At 40.5% G+C, this 17,743-nt stretch overlaps 1 protein-coding gene across 2 annotated transcripts in view; it reads right to left on the minus strand.

The window, feature by feature from the left end:
• The window catches only part of ARHGAP26 (Rho GTPase activating protein 26), a 577,725-nt gene that overhangs the window by 143,152 nt on the left and 416,830 nt on the right, over positions 1–17,743 (minus strand). The window lies entirely within an intron of this gene.

Here is a 17,743-nt window from a genome sequence, read left to right on the forward strand (position 1 = left end):
CTGCAGGCTCATGGGGTGTCACGACAGCGGGCATCATTGATCTGCCGGCAGGTTTGGAAGAGGGGGAGTCATGTGTGGCAGCGGGGGGTTGGCGATATTGCGGGCTCGTGTAATGAAACAGCGGCGGGCGCATTGATCGGCTGGCGAGCTGATTTGAATCTCCTGCAATTTACAAGATCGACTTCAAGAAAATGGCCACAGCGTGTGCGCAGATCAAGGAGATGGACTTGAAGTAAATGGCGGCGAAGTCCTATCTGCGCATGCGCTGCCTATGGGGACTCTTTCTTGAAGTCGATCTTGTCAACTGTGGGACATTCAAGGCAGCCCGCAGTCCGCCCCGGCAGATCAATGGTGATCACTGCCGCAACACCCCACGAGCTCGCAGTATCACCGACCCGGTAAACCATATGTGGTTTGTAAGACGCACCCCCATTTTTCCCCAAGTTTTGGAGGAAAAGAGTGCGTCTTACAAACAGGAAAATATGGTATTTTTTTTGTTAAAGATTTGTCTGCGACAGATGCAGCCATCAAAAGAGCCACATCTGGCTCGCGAGCCATAGGTTCCCAACCCCTGCTTTATATACTTCCTAACAAGCTCCTTTTCGTGGCATATTGATTTTTTTAATAAGCCTAAAATCAATTTTATTACTGGGCTTGTGATATGATTAGTGGTTGACTAGTTGTGGTGCATTGTTTTTCCCAGACTAATTAATTATGTTATCATGCTCCAGTGGACATGAGTGACATGACTTTCAAATGCAACGTCACCGCCAGCTCTTTGCAATTCTCTGCCTAAGGCTCACCTCACAGCAGCGGTATTTTGCAGCAAAACCGGATCCGTTACAAATGTTTTTAGCTCAATTCATTTGGAATCACGGCAAGTTGCGGTCACATACGGTTGCGTGCGTCATACACAACTGCATGTGACCGTATCTTGCCGCGATTCCATTGGAAATGAATTGAACTGAAACGCATTTGTAACGGATCCGGTTTTTCGGCAAAATACCACTGATGTGAGGTTAGCCTTACTGAGAAGGTGCAGTAAGCTGGGTGTGCACTCACCGGATCTATCAGCGCACTGTGCGAACAAAGGGATCCAGCAGAATTCACTGCCTCTTTGCGAATCTCACAGCTGGCTGAGACCTGCATCACTGCTGCCTTCCTGGACATGCATAGTGCACCGATTAACCCAGGGTGCATACTCCTGACTTCTCTGCACATTGCCAGGGAGGCCAGGATTTGCCGAGGGTCAGCGGTGAAATTACTATTCCATATCAGGCACCATGCAGCCTATCTACAAAGGCCAGATTGGTGGTGGAGAGGCAGCGCTGTACTAAGAAGAGGTAAGTAAAGGCTCCACTTGTTGTTTTATAGGTCTATAACCTTATGGTAATAAAACATTTTACAAATATATAATGCATAAGAAAATTAGGGCTCCAACAAATATATGTTGTTTTTTTTTTTTTAAAAAAAAGCACACAATGTTATGCAGATCACTGGCAAAAGATTAAATGCCCAATTAATTTTAGACACTTCTTACCTCGTATCTATCAAGATGGGGGTATCTACCAAAATTATGCAACACATTTATCAATGAAATGCATCAATTTGGCTAAAAATATAGTTGCACATGGACACAAGACATAACGTTGTGTCTAGCGGCTTTTGATAAAAAGATTTAAAAAGGTGAAGTTAAAAAAAAAAACCAACAACTAAAAAAGCATCATCCATGTCGCGTTTTCAAGATCAGTCTGCAAACCACAGATTTAAAATAAACCAGGGCAACAGTCCCGAATGCATTTTATGGGTAACAGATTGAAGGCTTCAAGCATTTCATCAGGCAGATCGTTATTCGTAGTCAAATCTTTTAAGCGTTTAAAATATCAGACCACAACGCTATGCTATTCGCACTTTTCCACTCCAAAGTCAGATTTGGCCATCAGGCTCCCAGAAGTCTCTGGTTTTGAGGTCAAGGTTGTTGGCCGACATCTCTGTCATTACATATGATATACAGTATATTTCTATTACACAAATGTAATTTATTTTCCCACATTCTGTCAAAACCAGAATGTCTGAAATGCTAATACTTTTAACTTAGAAAAAAAAGAATGTTTCTGCAGTGTAATACATTCATAAAATATGGCGTAAGACCTTTATACAGTATAAACATGATTTAAGACTGTTCAACTAAAATAATCATTCACAGACATATTATGCCATGGAAATTTAGAAAAAAAAAAAAATCAAACACACCACACGCTGTAATATATACCCCAACGCACAGATATATACATGTATTAAAAAAGACATGGAGCACATACTGGGGCCCACTCTAGAGTGTGAGCTGACAGCAGAGAGGTGCTGGTTGTGTCCTCGAGTGGGCAAGTGACTTGTGAACCAGTTGGAGACAGACAAGTGGTCTGTCCCAAGAAGACTGGCATCCAGAAAGGACTTCAAGGAGCTGGTTAAGAGCCGAAGAGAGACCTCAGTAAAGATATATTTTAGTTATTGGTTAGTTAGGGTTCAAGGTGTGATGCATTAACCTGTGTGTGGCCTGGAGTTGATTTTTTTCATGCCAATTATGAGCTGTATAATGTGATTTCCTTTGGATCAACTTTAAATTATCTATACAAAATATTTGACACTCAGGGCTACAGATGAGCGAACAAGAACATTAAAGATCTGTGTTTGTACCAAACACAGACTGCAAGCTTTACGTATGCTAACCACTTGAACAAGCGTCGCTGTTCTTGGTGCTCAGCCCAGTGAGAGCCACTTGCAGTGTTTCAACAACTCGCACTGGGGGTAAAATCAGCCCTATTGAATGTAGTGTGTAAAAAAATAAATAAATAAATAAATAAATAAATAAATGTAAAAACCCTGCCCTTCCTACCTTCGGAAGTGCTCTATTTATGACTGGTAGTATGGGGGTGGAGAGTCAAACTGCCCTATCAGTGAGTTTGAATGAGGTCCAGGGTCAAATCCGGGTCCCGAACTGAACTTAATCTAAAGTCCGGTTGAACCCGCCGAACCCAAACTTCAACGGGTCCGCTCATCTCCACTCAGGACCACAAATACCTTTGTCATCCAAGGAAGCTGCTACCTTTGGCTCCAGCCATAAATTGTCATAGTACTTATAGTGGAAGTATAGACTTACAACTGGGAAAAATGATGCGTTCCTAAAAATTATGCAAAAAATGCACCAAAATATCTGGCATATGAAAAAAATCACTCCAGGAGTGAACATGGGTAAAGCTGCACAAAACGTTAGATTTCTTTTAAAAACGTCGCATTTCAAGAATCTGTCTAAAACAGTGTTTCTCAACTCCAGTCCTCAAGACCCACCAACAAATCATGTTTTCAGGTTTTCCTCAAGCAGGCTTTCAGGATTTCCTTAAGGTTGCACAGGTGATGGAATTATTCCCTGTCCAATATCGAGGAAAACCTGAAAACATGATCTGTTGGTGGGTCTTGAGGACTGAAGTTGAGAAACACTGGTCTAAAACATCTGAACAAGCCATAATGATGGAAAAATCAGAAAGATAATAAAATCCACAAAAACAACTTGGAAAAAAGGGGCAAATTGTTTGCCAAATTTGTCGCAATTCAATAAGTCACCAATTGAGAGGTATTCAGGCTAAAACCCTGGCAGAACTACAATGCTGAATTGAGCGCTCAGTGTTTGGAGCCTGGTGTCTACCATTTGGCTTGATTATTACGGTAAAGAGAACAAGGTTCTCCACATTGCTTTCCCATCTGTCAGTAAAAGTTTGTAAACTAATCACCAGTCAAGACACAGTTGACATTCAGGTCATATTCACAAATCCTAGATACATGGACTGACTGCGGAACTAATGGCCTGAACTTGACAGCCCCATATGTGCCCAAGACGCTGCTGAGTTCAGGTCGCGAGGTCCGCAGCAAGTTCATGAATCATAAGTAAATAAAGTAAATACCCTAGCATACAGGGGAAAAAAGGAGGATAATGATGAATGCAAAAATTTTCTTTATTGATTTTCTGCAAAAAGTGCACCATAACAATAGCAACACCAACGTTTCAGCTGTGAAGCCTTTCTTAAGGTTGTTGTGTAAAGTAGGTGTGCAAGAAAACGTGGGTCACCAATGGACAACCATCAAGAATAATAAGCAAGGTGCTTCACATTTTGCAGTGATCAATATCGCATAAGTGATGTGAAATCGGAGCAGAGGAGGAATGATCTAGGAAGTGCGCCTGCTTAGAATGCCAAGGATTCTTCTTAAACAGTGGTGGCAGTGGCAAAATATGAATCACCTTCACAGCCGAAACGTTGGTGTTGCTATTGTTATGGTGCACTTTTTGGAAAAAAAAAAATCAATAAAAAATGTTTGCATTTATCATTATTCTCCTTTTTTTCCCCTGTGTGCTTGTAGTTTTACTTTATTTACTTGAGGTTATTCCTTTACCCTTTAGCAGTTGAGCCAGATCTTATTCCTTCTATAAGTTCATGAATCATAGGCCATGACATATGGATGTGTGAATACACTGAATATTGGCCATTTCTATAAATAAGTAAAAGCTCATGTGTGCACTAACTGTGAATCCAGGCACAAACTCCCTCTAGCTATTCATGTAGGTGTTATTAACTAATAATAAGTTGCAAGCCGTGCCAGAAAATATATATGCTTTTAATCAGCAAAATCATCATTCGTTTTGGAAGGATTCTACATCACTGTTCTCCAAAGTTATAGTTACTATTGAAATATTGCACACTCAAAGATGCACACGTATTATGATTGTCATGCTAAATTTTCTGTGTATCTCCATGATGAAAAACGTGTTTTTTTCCATCAACTTCACATTTAATTTTTGGTACACTGACAGTTGTGAAGCTTAGTTATAATTCCAGCAGATTATCCTCTTATATTACAAGTTTGTCATCAGCAATAAACAATCTAGATTTCCAATTAACTCCACATCATACCATACAGAAAAATAAATGCACCTCACATTTGTCATGAGACTACTTAACACTGAACATCCACCTTTCAAAAGCAACTAGCTTTAAAAGATCAAAACTATTTGTTTTATAACAGATCTGTATTGGTACTGCATAAGAGACTATTCTTATTCAGCTTAACGAGATTTCCAAATTTACAGTTAGGTCTAGAAATATTTGGGCAGTGTTTGGCATTTTAGCTGTTTACCAAAAGATATCCAAGATTCAATTATACAATCGATATGGGCTTAAAGTGCAGACTCTCAGCTTTAATTTCAGGGTTGTCTTAATTAGAGTAAGGGTTTAGGAATTACAGCTCTTTAATTTGTAGCTGCCTCATTTTCAAGGGCCGAAAGGTAATTGGATTATAATATCAAAAGCTCTGCAATGGGCTATTCCTTTATTAATCCAAAATCAATGAAGCAGGTAAATAGTCTGGATCTGATTCCAGGTGTGGCACGTGCATTTGGAAGCTGTTGCTGTGAACCCACAACATGCGGTCAAGGGAGCTCTCAATGGAAGAGAAACAGAACATAATTAGGCTGAAAAGAAGAAATCCATCAGAGATAGCAGAAATGGTAGGAATGGCCAATCAACAGTTTGCTACATTCTTCAAAAAAAAACAGTGCACTGGTCAGCTTGGGAGCTCAAAAAGGCCTGGACACCAATGTGATGACTTAGAGCCTGGCCACCTGTGTTGGGGGTGAACTGTCCATAATTAGGCCAGACATATGGTTCCTTTGGTTTTTTTTTTTTAAATCAAGAGAAATTAGCCTTCTCTCATGTCAGACTAAACATAGCCCTTTTGTCTGTTAAATGCGTATTGCCTCAGCCCCTTTGACTACATAATTAAGAGGAAAATTATGCAGCCAGATTTAACTAGCAACCAATGAGACAGCAGCCATCTCTAACCAATCCTGTAAGACCCAATACCCTGAATTTAGAAATGACTGGTATACAAGAGTCTTGCTTCTGTCACCAGGTGAAAATACCACAAGACTTCATCCTAGAAGCTACGGTACCAGCAGGAGGATCACAGAAATTCTTCAAGATTCATTCTACAGGATTTCAACATAGGATCTATCTATACATCACAGAAATGCTTAACTGCTCAATGCTGAGCCTACAATTTCACTTGGAGAACCCAGGTTGGGACAATTCAGTTGCCTGGTTATATATCTTGCTGCGATTGGTCAGCTTCCTAAGCTTGCTGCTATCTCCTTTCAGTGGGTGCCTGCCAAAGGCAGGGTAATACTGGCTCAGATAGATGGCCATGTAAGCCCCAAGATCACAAAGATTCTAATTCTTTGAGGGCCAGCAGAAGGGTGAAACTCTCTCTTGTATCATCTTATGTTCTTGCCTCACCCTGTGATGTCTGAGGAGTGTTCTGCCCATGGGGAAGGAGTGTGAGTGTTCAGTGGGATGAGCCCTGGTCCATGCAGTCTTTCTGAAGACAGCAAGGTCAGTGGATGAGAGCATCAGCTGACCCTTGTGTCCCCACAGTTAACGTAAGACAACAGTTGTGGATGATTGCAGAATCCTTTCTATGGTGAAGAAAACCCCCTCAACATCCACCCAAGCAAAGAACTCTTTACAGGAAGTAGGGGTTTCAGTAGCTACCATAAAGTGAAGACTTCATGGGAGCAAATACAGAGGGTTCGCCACAAGGTCCAAATCATTACTTAGCCTTAAAAATAAAAAGGCCAGATTAGACTTTGCCAAAAAACATCTAAAGAAGCCGCCCAGTTCTGGAAAAGTAATCTTTGGACAGATGAAACTAAGATCAACCTGTACCAGAATGATGGGAAGAAGAAAGTATGGAGAAGGTTTGGAATGGGTCATGATCCAAAACACAACACATCCTCTATAACACATGGTGGAGGCAGTGTGATGGCATGGGGATGCATGGCCTCAAATGGCACTGGGGCACTAATGTTTATTGATGATGTAACTGAAGACCGAAGCATCCAGATGGATTTCTGAAGTATAGAGGGCTATACTTTATGCTCAGGGTCAACCAAATGCAGCAAGGTTTATTGGCTGGAGCTTCACAGTACAGATGGACAACGACCCAAAATATACTACAAAAAACATATAGGAGTTTTTTTTAAGCTAAAGAAGTGGGATATTCTGAAATGTTTGAGTTAATCTCCAGTTCTCAAGCAAATTGAGCATGCATTTCACATGCTTAAGACAAAACTTAAAGGCACAAAGACCCACATGCAAGCAATAACTGAAGTCAGCTGAAGTAAAGGCCTGCAAAGCATCACAACATCACAAAGAAGGAAACTCCGCTTTTGGTGATGTTCATGGCTTCCAGACTTCAAGCAGTCATTGCATGCAAAGGATTCTCTTTAAAGTACTACAAATGAATATTTTATATGTGGAAAAGGAAAATTATCCATTTACTTTTGAGCCCCTGAAATGAGGAGGCGTTGTAGAAAAATGGTTGCAATTCCTAAATGTTTCCACAGGATATTTTTGTTCATCCCCTTTAATTAAACCTGAAAGTCTCCACTTCAATTGCATCGCACTTATTTCATTGTCAATACAGTATAGTGGCATGCAGAGGCCAAATCGTGAAGATTCAGTCACTGTCCAAATATTTCAGGACCCAACTGTATATCCTCGACTTTAGTACAGAGTATTTGGAAGTCAAAGGGGAAACTCGAACATTTTTCCGGAAATGCTGTATGAGGGCTTGTTTTTTTTAACTTTACTTTTTATTGGTTCAATTTTAGGGTTTTTGAGACTTTTACTGCTTTTATTAATTTTTCTTTTTTAACGGAATAATCATAAAACAGAAATGTTGGTGCTTTTTTAGTGTTTTATTGGGCAGGATGAATACCATGCTCATTTTATAGTTTGGATTGTTATGGATACGATACTAAATAAGTACTGTCTATTTATATTTTATGTTATTACGTTCTCACTCAATATCTTCTTTTATCGACATATGACATAGAATAATTATGTCACATCTCAGTTCTCACTCTATAATGATGGATCAGGAGCTCAACTTGCATTTTTTGGTTGCAGATGGCCATTAGAGAGTATTTACTTTTCATAACAGTTCATGGTGCCAAGCTCTGCCAAGTTAAATAAATTTCACAAACCTGGCAAATGAGGGGGCTGCATTCTGTTCAATGCGTTTATCAGACTCTCTGAAACACAATCATGGGGTACTTCTGGATTGCTATAACAGCCAGGGATCTGCTGATGATTCTAGTGCCTGCCACAATGGATTTCCTGTAAAGACCACCGGTGCGCTGATAGTGTGGGTCACAGTGAGCCACCAGTGTACTCATAGTACGAGTTACAGTGAGCTGCCAGTGTATTGATAGTATGGGTCACAGGGAGCTACCTGTCTGCTAATATGAGTCACAGTGAGCCGCCATTGTGCTGGTAGTATGGGTCACAGTGAGCCACTGGTGTGCTGATAGTATGAGATACAGTGAGCCACTGGTGTGCTGATAGTATGGGTCACAGTGAGCTGCCAGTGTATTGATAGTATGGGTCACAGGTAGCTGCCAGTGTGCTGATAGGTAGCTGACTGTGACTCACACTTTCTGCTGATAGTATGAGTCACAGTGAGCCGCCAGTGTGCTGACAGTATGGGTCACAGTGAGCCACTGGTGTGCTAATAGTGTGGGTCACAGTGAGCCGCCAGTGTGCTGACAGTATGGGTCACAGTGAGCCACTGGTGTGCTAATAGTGTGGGTCACAGTGAGCCGCCAGTGTGCTGATAGTATAGGTCAAAGTCAGCCACCAGTGTGCTGATAGTATAGGTCACAGTGAGCCACCAGTGTGCTGATAGTATAGGTCACAGTGAGCCACCAGTGTGCTGATAGTATGGGTCACAGTGAGCCACCGGTGTGCTGATAGTATGGGTCACAGTGAGCCACCGGTGTGCTGATAGTATGGGCCACAGTGAGCCACCGGTGTGCTGATAGTATGAGTCACAGTGAGCCGCCATTGTATTGATAGTATGGGTCACAGTGAGCCACTGGTGTGCTAATAGTATGGGCCACAGTGAGGCATTGGTGTGCTGATAGTATGGGTCACAGTGAACCGCCAGTGTGCTGATAGTATAGGTCACAGTGAGCCACCAGTGTGCTGATAGTATGGGTCACAGTGAGCCACCGGTGTGCTGATAGTATGGGTCACAGTGAGCCACCGGTGTGCTGATAGTATGGGCCACAGTGAGCCACCGGTGTGCTGATAGTATGAGTCACAGTGAGCCGCCATTGTATTGATAGTATGGGTCACAGTGAGCCACTGGTGTGCTAATAGTATGGGCCACAGTGAGGCATTGGTGTGCTGATAGTATGGGTCACAGTGAACCGCCAGTGTGCTGATAGTATAGGTCACAGTGAGCCACCAGTGTGCTGATAGTATGGGTCAAAGTCAGCCACCAGTGTGCTGATAGTATGGGTCACAGTGAGCCACCGGTGTGCTGATAGTATGGGTCACAGTGAGCCAACGGTGTGCTGTTAGTATGGGTTACTGCACACTAGCTGACTCACTAACTATGCTTCTGTTGAAGTTACAAGTTATGACATAGGCATAATAAAGCAACCTTACAACAGCGATTATGGGAAATTTACTGTCATTTAAAAATTACAGTAAAAATCAGCAGCAGCGCATTGGTTGCCATACTAGCAAGAGAAGGGCTTATTATGTGTATATGCCTTTTAATAAATCAGACACATCTAACTCCAGTGGGGTTTTTTAAAGAATGGCATTAAATAAAATAAATAAAACAGCTTTAAAATTTCTCCCCAATGACTAAGCACTGTCATTTATAAAAACATCCATAAAGCACTTTCAGAAATGATGATTCACAAAGGCTTTAAGGTTATGTTCACACATTCAGCCTTAAAATTCAAAGAAAAACTGCTTCAGACATGCTTTATCTAAGCCTCCTGTTGATTTGAATGGTAACACTATTTTGTGTGGAAAAGGAAGCTACGTGTCTAACCTTGAGGAAATTATACTGAAAAAAATACTTCAAGTTTGAAGCTTACATCAAGTGTAAAAGAAAATACTATGCACACACAAAAAGAGTGAAGAAGTGGGGGGATTAATCATTGCATTTTTTATTTTAGTCTTAAAACCTCTCATTTAGTGACCTTTTGATTTGCAAAAAAAACAAACAATTTTTATTAATGTTATAAATTGGTTGTCCAATGAACAATTTTAAATCAATAAATCTAGGAGTAAAAGTAATTTCCACAATTTGATGCCTTAAAAAAAAAAATGTTCCTGTGCTGAGATAATCTTATATATGAGCCCCTGCTATGTGCTGTGTAATGTCTGTATTTCATCGTACAGGAAAATGATCGGCACATACCACATCTAAAACAGGTAAAACAAGTCCCCGCTTATTTTCAAACATGTTTTACCTAACAAACCAGAAACTGTGCCATCTGTATACTCTCCATTTATATCTATATGTATACATACACACACATCATATATATATATATATATATATATATATATATATATATATATATATATATATATATATATATATATATATATATATATATATATATACACACGCACGCACGCGCGCGCGCACACACACACACACACACTATATATACTACACACACACACACACAATATACAGTAAGGGCCAGAAATATTTGGACAGTGACACAAGTTTTGTTATTTTAGCTGTTTACAAAAACATGTTCAGAGATACAATTATATATATAATATGGGCTGAAAGTGCACACTCCCAGCTGCAATATGAGAGTTTTCACATCCAAATCGGAGAAAGGGTTTAGGAATCATAGCTGTGTAATGCATAGCCTCCTCTTTTTCAAGGGACCAAAAGAAATTGGACAAGGGACTCTAAGGGCTGCAATTAACTCTGAAGGCGTCTCCCTCGTTAACCTGTAATCAATGAAGTAGTTAAAAGGTCTGGGGTTGATTACAGGTGTGTGGTTTTGCATTTGGAAGCTGTTGCTGTGACCAGACAACATGCGGTCTAAGGAACTCTCAATTGAGGTGAAGCAGAACATCCTGAGGCTGAAAAAAAAGAAAAAATCCATCAGAGAGATAGCAGACATGCTTGGAGTAGCAAAATCAACAGTCGGGTACATTCTGAGAAAAAAGGAATTGACTGGTGAGCTTGGGAACTCAAAAAGGCCTGGGCGTCCACGGATGACAACAGTGGTGGATGATCGCCGCATACTTTCTTTGGTGAAGAAGAACCCGTTCACAACATCAACTGAAGTCCAGAACACTCTCAGTGAAGTAGGTGTATCTGTCTCTAAGTCAACAGTAAAGAGAAGACTCCATGAAAGTAAATACAAAAAGTTCACATCTAGATGCAAACCATTCATCAATTCCAAAAATAGACAGGCCAGAGTTAAATTTGCTGAAAAACACCTCATGAAGCCAGCTCAGTTCTGGAAAAGTATTCTATGGACAGATGAGACAAAGATCAACCTGTACTAGAATGATGGGAAGAAAAAAGTTTGGAGAAGAAAGGGAACGGCACATGATCCAAGGCACACCACATCCTCTGTAAAACATGGTGGAGGCAACGTGATGGCATGGGCATGCATGGCTTTCAATGGCACTGGGTCACTTGTGTTTATTGATGACATAACAGCAGACAAGAGTAGCCGGATGAATTCTGAAGTGTACCGGGATATACTTTCAGCCCAGATTCAGCCAAATGCCGCAAAGTTGATCGGACGGCGCTTCATAGTACAGATGGACAATGACCCCAAACATACAGCCAAAGCTACCCAGGAGTTCATGAGTGCAAAAAAGTGGAACATTCTGCAATGGCCAAGTCAATCACCAGATCTTAACCCAATTGAGCATGCATTTCACTTGCTCAAATCCAGACTTAAGACGGAAAGACCCACAAACAAGCAAGACCTGAAGGCTGCGGCTGTAAAGGCCTGGCAAAGCATTAAGAAGGAGGAAACCCAGCGTTTGGTGATGTCCATGGGTTCCAGACTTAAGGCAGTGATTGCCTCCAAAGGATTCGCAACAAAATATTGAAAAAAATATTTTGTTTGGGTTTGGTTTATTTGTCCAATTACTTTTGACCTCCTAAAATGTGGAGTGTTTGTAAAGAAATGTGTACAATTCCTACAATTTCTATCAGATATTTTTGTTCAAACCTTCAAATTAAACGTTACAATCTGCACTTGAATTCTGTTGTAGAGGTTTCATTTCAAATCCAATGTGGTGGCATGCAGAGCCCAACTCGCGAAAATTGTGTCACTGTCCAAATATTTCTGGACCTAACTGTATATATATATATTGAGGGGAACAGCAACAATGTAGAGTCAGTATGGGTAAATGTACATGGGGAGGGGAATAATGGAAAAATGCTAATTGGAGTTTGCTATAAGCCTCCTAACATACCTCAACAAATAGAGGGTGAAATGCTGGAACAAATTGAAAAGGCAGCTAATAATAATAATCAGGTTCTTATTATGGGGGATTTCAACTATCCAGACATACAGTGGGACATATAATCTTCTGGTTGTGCTAAAAAATGTAAGTTCTTATCTACTATTCAAGACCATTTCCTCTCTCAGATGGTAGGTGAACCGACCAGGGGAGATAATTTGCTAGATCTGGTCCTGTCAAATAGACCGGATACAATTTCAGATCTACAGGTCCGGGAGCACTTGGGCACCAGCGATCATAATATGGTAAGCTTCAACATAATATTCAATAGAACATTTCAAAGGGGGAATGCTAAAACCTGGAATTTTAGGAAAGCTGATTTCAACAAATTAAGGGAGGAGCTTAAATGTGTAGATTGGGACAAAGTCATAATAACTGGGGATACCGAACATAAATGGGGTAAGTTTAAGGATATACTACTAGAGTCCTGTAAAAAACGTATACCCTCTGGTAATAAAATGTCCAGGAATAAAAAGAAACCACTATGGATAAATAAGACTGTACAAAGTATAATAAAACAAAAACAAAGGGCATTTAAAATCTTAAAGGCTGAGAATACAGAAATAGCATTTCAGAAGTATAAAGATATCAATAGGAAATGTAAAAAAGAAATCAAACAAGCAAAATTAGCTACTGAAACAAAAATCGCCAATGACATTAAAATAAATCCCAAAATCTTTTATAAATACATTAATGACAAAAGGAAAACAAAGGATAGTATCGGCCCCTTAAAATATAACAACAAGTTAGTTATAGAGGACAAACAAAAGACTGAGATATTAAATAGGCATTTCTCATCTGTATTCACCAAGGAACTGACTGTACCAGGGATCATTCAACAAGTGAAAAATCAAAGTTCACCACCCGATATAATTAATTTAACACAAGATGAAGTACGCCTACGTCTGAGTAAAATAAACATTGACAAATCCCCAGGGCCAGATGGCATTCATCCACGAATATTGAAGGAATTGAGCTCCGTAATCGACAGACCGCTGTATCTCATCTTTTTAGACTCACTTGTAACAGGGTTGGTGCCTCAGGATTGGAGGATTGCTGATGTGGTACTGATATTTAAGAAAGGTAAGAGGGTAGATCCAGGCAACTACCGTCCAGTAAGCCTGACATCAGTAGTATGCAAAGTTTTTGAGGGCATTTTAAGGGATGACATGCAAAAATATATTGCAGAAAATAATATAATAACTGACAAACAGCATGGATTCATGAAAGATAAGTCGTGTCTAACCAACCTGTTGGGGTTCTATGAGGGGGTAAGTTCAAACCTGGATATTGGTAATGCAGCTGATGTGATTTATTTGGACTTTGCAAAGGCATTTGATACTGTACCACATAATAGCCTTATACTAAAGCTCCAGAAGCAAGGACTAGGGGACACAATATGCAACTGGGTAAGGAATTGGCTAAAAGATAGGAAACAAAGAGTAGTCATAAATGGTACATTCTCTAAATGGGCTATAGTCAGCAGTGGGGTGCCACAGGGATCTGTGCTTGGACCGATTCTTTTTAATCTCTTTATTAATGACCTTGTGGATGGGATTGATAGTACAGTGTCAGTCTTTGCCGATGACACCAAACTATATAGGATATTAAAAACTGACCTGGATAGTACAATATTACAAAAAGATCTGGATAAGATGTCAGAATGGGCAGATACTTGGCAAATGAGATTTAATGTTGATAAATGTAAAGTAATGCACCTAGGACGGAGTAATCCTATAGCTGCGTATACATTAAATGGAAGTAAACTCGGGACTACAGAACAGGAGAAGGACTTGGGTATTCTCATTACAAATAAGCTGAGCAGCAGTACTCAATGTCAAGCAGCAGCTGCTAAAGCAAACAAGATTTTAGGGTGTATAAAAAGAGAGATTAGATCCCGTGATCCCAACGTATTGTTACCCCTCCATAAAATCACTTGTAAGGCCACATCTGGAATACGGGATCCAGTTTTGGGCTCCACATTTTAAAAAGGACATTCAGAAGTTAGAGTCAGTTCAAAGGCGGGCAACTAGACTATTACAAGGAATGGAAGGCCTCCCATATGATGACAGGTTGAAAAAGTAAGATATGTTTAGCTTAGAAAAAAGACGTCTCAGAGGAGATCTCATTTATATGTATAAATACAGGTGTGGTCAATATAAAGGACTGGCACATGACTTATTTCTTCCAAAGACAGTACTAAGGACCAGGGGGCACTCACTGCGAGTGGAAGAAAAGCGATTCCAACAGCTAAATAGGAAAGGGTTCTTTACAGTTAGAGCAGTCAGACTGTGGAATGCCCTACCACAAGAGGTAGTAATGGCAGATACTATAACAGCTTTTAAAAAAGGGCTGGATGATTTCCTCGGTATACATAACACTGTTGGTTATAAATGACTTAGTGACTAAATGTAGAACTGGTGGAGGAAGGTTGAACTAGATGGACCTAGGTCTTTTTTCAACCTAAGTAACTATGTAAAAATATTATATATATATATATATATATATATATATATATATATATATATATATATATATATATATATATATATATATAAATAAATATGACCAAAGATTTGGACACCCCTTCTCATTCAAAGAATTTTCTTTATTTTCAGGACTCTGAAACTTGTAGATTCACATTGAAGGCATCAAAACTATAAATATTTCATTCCACATGTTTTAATTCAAAGTGTGAAACAACTGAACATATGTCTTATATTCTAGTATATATATATGTCTTATATTCTAGTATATATATGTCTCAAATTCTAAGTCCCCGCTTATTTTTCAAACATGTTTTACCTAACAGAAACCAGCAGCTGTGCCATCTGTATACTCTCAGGCTCAGCTCGGCCACGCCCCCCACACACTTTGCCCGCTTGGCCACGCCCCCACACACATTGGGCACCTATACACCTCCCTCCCAGGACTACTCCACCTATTATACTCCCCTCCCCCCAGGACTACTCCTCCTATTATACTCCCCTCTCCCAGGACTACTCCTCCTATTATACTCCCCTCCCCCAGGACTACTCCTCCTATTATATTCCACTATCCCCAGGACTACACCTCCTACTATACTCTCCTCCCACAGGACTACTCCACCTATTAGACACCTACCCCCAGGACTCCTCCTATTATCCTCCTCTCCCCCCAGGACTACTCCTCCTATTATCTTCCTCTTCCCCAGGACTACTTCTCCAACACACACACTGCACAAAACATACCTCCCCCCAAAACACAAACACACACCCACCCACACAAACCGTGCAACACACACAGCACTACACACACACACAACACTGTAGACACACAGCGCTATACAAACAACGCAACACAGACAACGCAACACACAAATAACACCGCTCTCACACACCCCCACACCCAGACAACACCCAGAACATTTACAGCGCCCTACACAAACACTTGGCAACTACACACAACAACATCTATATATATAACAAAAATCATAATACATTAACTACACAATAAATTCTAAAATACCCGATACATTAGAATCAGGCCACCTTCTAAATATTATATATATATATATATATATATATATATATATATATATATATATATATATATATATATATATATAAAATAAAAATGAATTTTCAGCTCACCCTGCATGCAAATGTTGAGGACATTCAAATTAACTCTGGGCGATGTAGGTAATCCAGCAACAAGTTCAGTGATAAAAAAAACCAAAACATTCTTTAATCCATATATGTTTTCAAAGTTTTAGTATATCATAAAATATGAGTCCAGTCCCCAGGGTAGGGATCGCTTACGAGTTTCGGACTAAACAGTCTTTACTCATAGCATACTTATAGACTAACTGCATACCTGTTTATATAAAATGACAGAAAGGCAATCCAACAGATATAAAAATTGCCATTTTTGTATACTAAATATCTCTTATTCCTAGATTTCTTTAAGCAGTAATGTACAGTGCCTACAAGTAGTATTCAACCCCCTGCAGATTTAGCAGGTTTACACATTCGGAATTAACTTGGCATTGTGACATTTGGACTGTAGATCAGCCTGGAAGTGTGAAATGCACTGCAGCAAAAAAGAATATTTCTTTTTTTTTTTTTTTAAATTGTGAAAAGTTTATTCAGAGGGTCATATATTATTCAACCCCTCAATCCACAAGAATTCTGTTTGGTTCCCCTAAAGTATTAAGAAGTATTTCAGGCACAAAGAACAATGAGCTTCACATGTTTGGATTAATTATCTCTTTTTCCAGCCTTTTCTGACTAATTAAGTCCCTCCCCAAACTTGTGAACAGCACTCATACTTGGTCAATATGGGAAAGACAAAGGAGCATTCCAAGGCCATCAGAGACAAGATAATGGAGGGTCACAAGGCTGGCAAGGGGTACAAACCCTTTCCAAGGAGTTGGGCCTACCTGTCTCCACTGTTGGGAGCATCATGAGGAAGTGGAAGGCTTATGGAACTACTGTTAGCCTTCCACGGCCTGGACAGCCTTTGAAAGTTTCCACCCGTGCCGAGGCCAGGCTTGTCCGAAGAGTCAAGGCTAATCCAAGGACAACAAGGAAGGAGCTCCGGGAAGATCTCATGGCAGTGGGGACATTGGTTTCAGTCAATACCATAAGTAACGTACTCCACCGCAATGGTCTCCGTTGCAGACGAGCCCGTAAGGTACCTTTACTTTCAAAGCGTCATGTCAAGGCTCGTCTACAGTTTGCTCATGATCACTTGGAGGACTCTGAGACAGACTGGTTCAAGGTTCTCTGGTCTGATGAGACCAAGATCGAGATCTTTGGTGCCAACCACACACGTGACGTTTGGAGACTGGATGGCACTGCATATGACCCCAAGAATACCATCCCTACAGTCAAGCATGGTGGTGGCAGAATCATGCTGTGGGGCTGTTTCTCAGCCAAGGGGCCTGGCCATCTGGTCCGCATCCATGGGAAGATGGATAGCACGGCCTACCTGGAGATTTTGGCCAAGAACCTCCGCTCCTCCATCAAGGATCTTAAGATGGGTCGTCATTTCATCTTCCAACAAGACAACGACCCAAAGCACACAGCCAAGAAAACCAAGGCCTGGTTCAAGAGGGAAAAAATCAAGGTGTTGCAGTGGCCTAGTCAGTCTCCTGACCTTAACCCAATTGAAAACTTGTGGAAGGAGCTCAAGATTAAAGTCCACATGAGACACCCAAAGAACCTAGATAACTTGGAGAAGATCTGCATGGAGGAGTGGGCCAAGATAACTCCAGAGACCTGTGCCGGCCTGATCAGGTCTTATAAAAGACGATTATTAGCTGTAATTGCAAACAA

The sequence above is a fragment of the Anomaloglossus baeobatrachus genome, chromosome 4 (genome assembly GCF_048569485.1).
Source record: "Anomaloglossus baeobatrachus isolate aAnoBae1 chromosome 4, aAnoBae1.hap1, whole genome shotgun sequence".
Lineage (NCBI taxonomy): Eukaryota > Metazoa > Chordata > Amphibia > Anura > Aromobatidae > Anomaloglossus > Anomaloglossus baeobatrachus.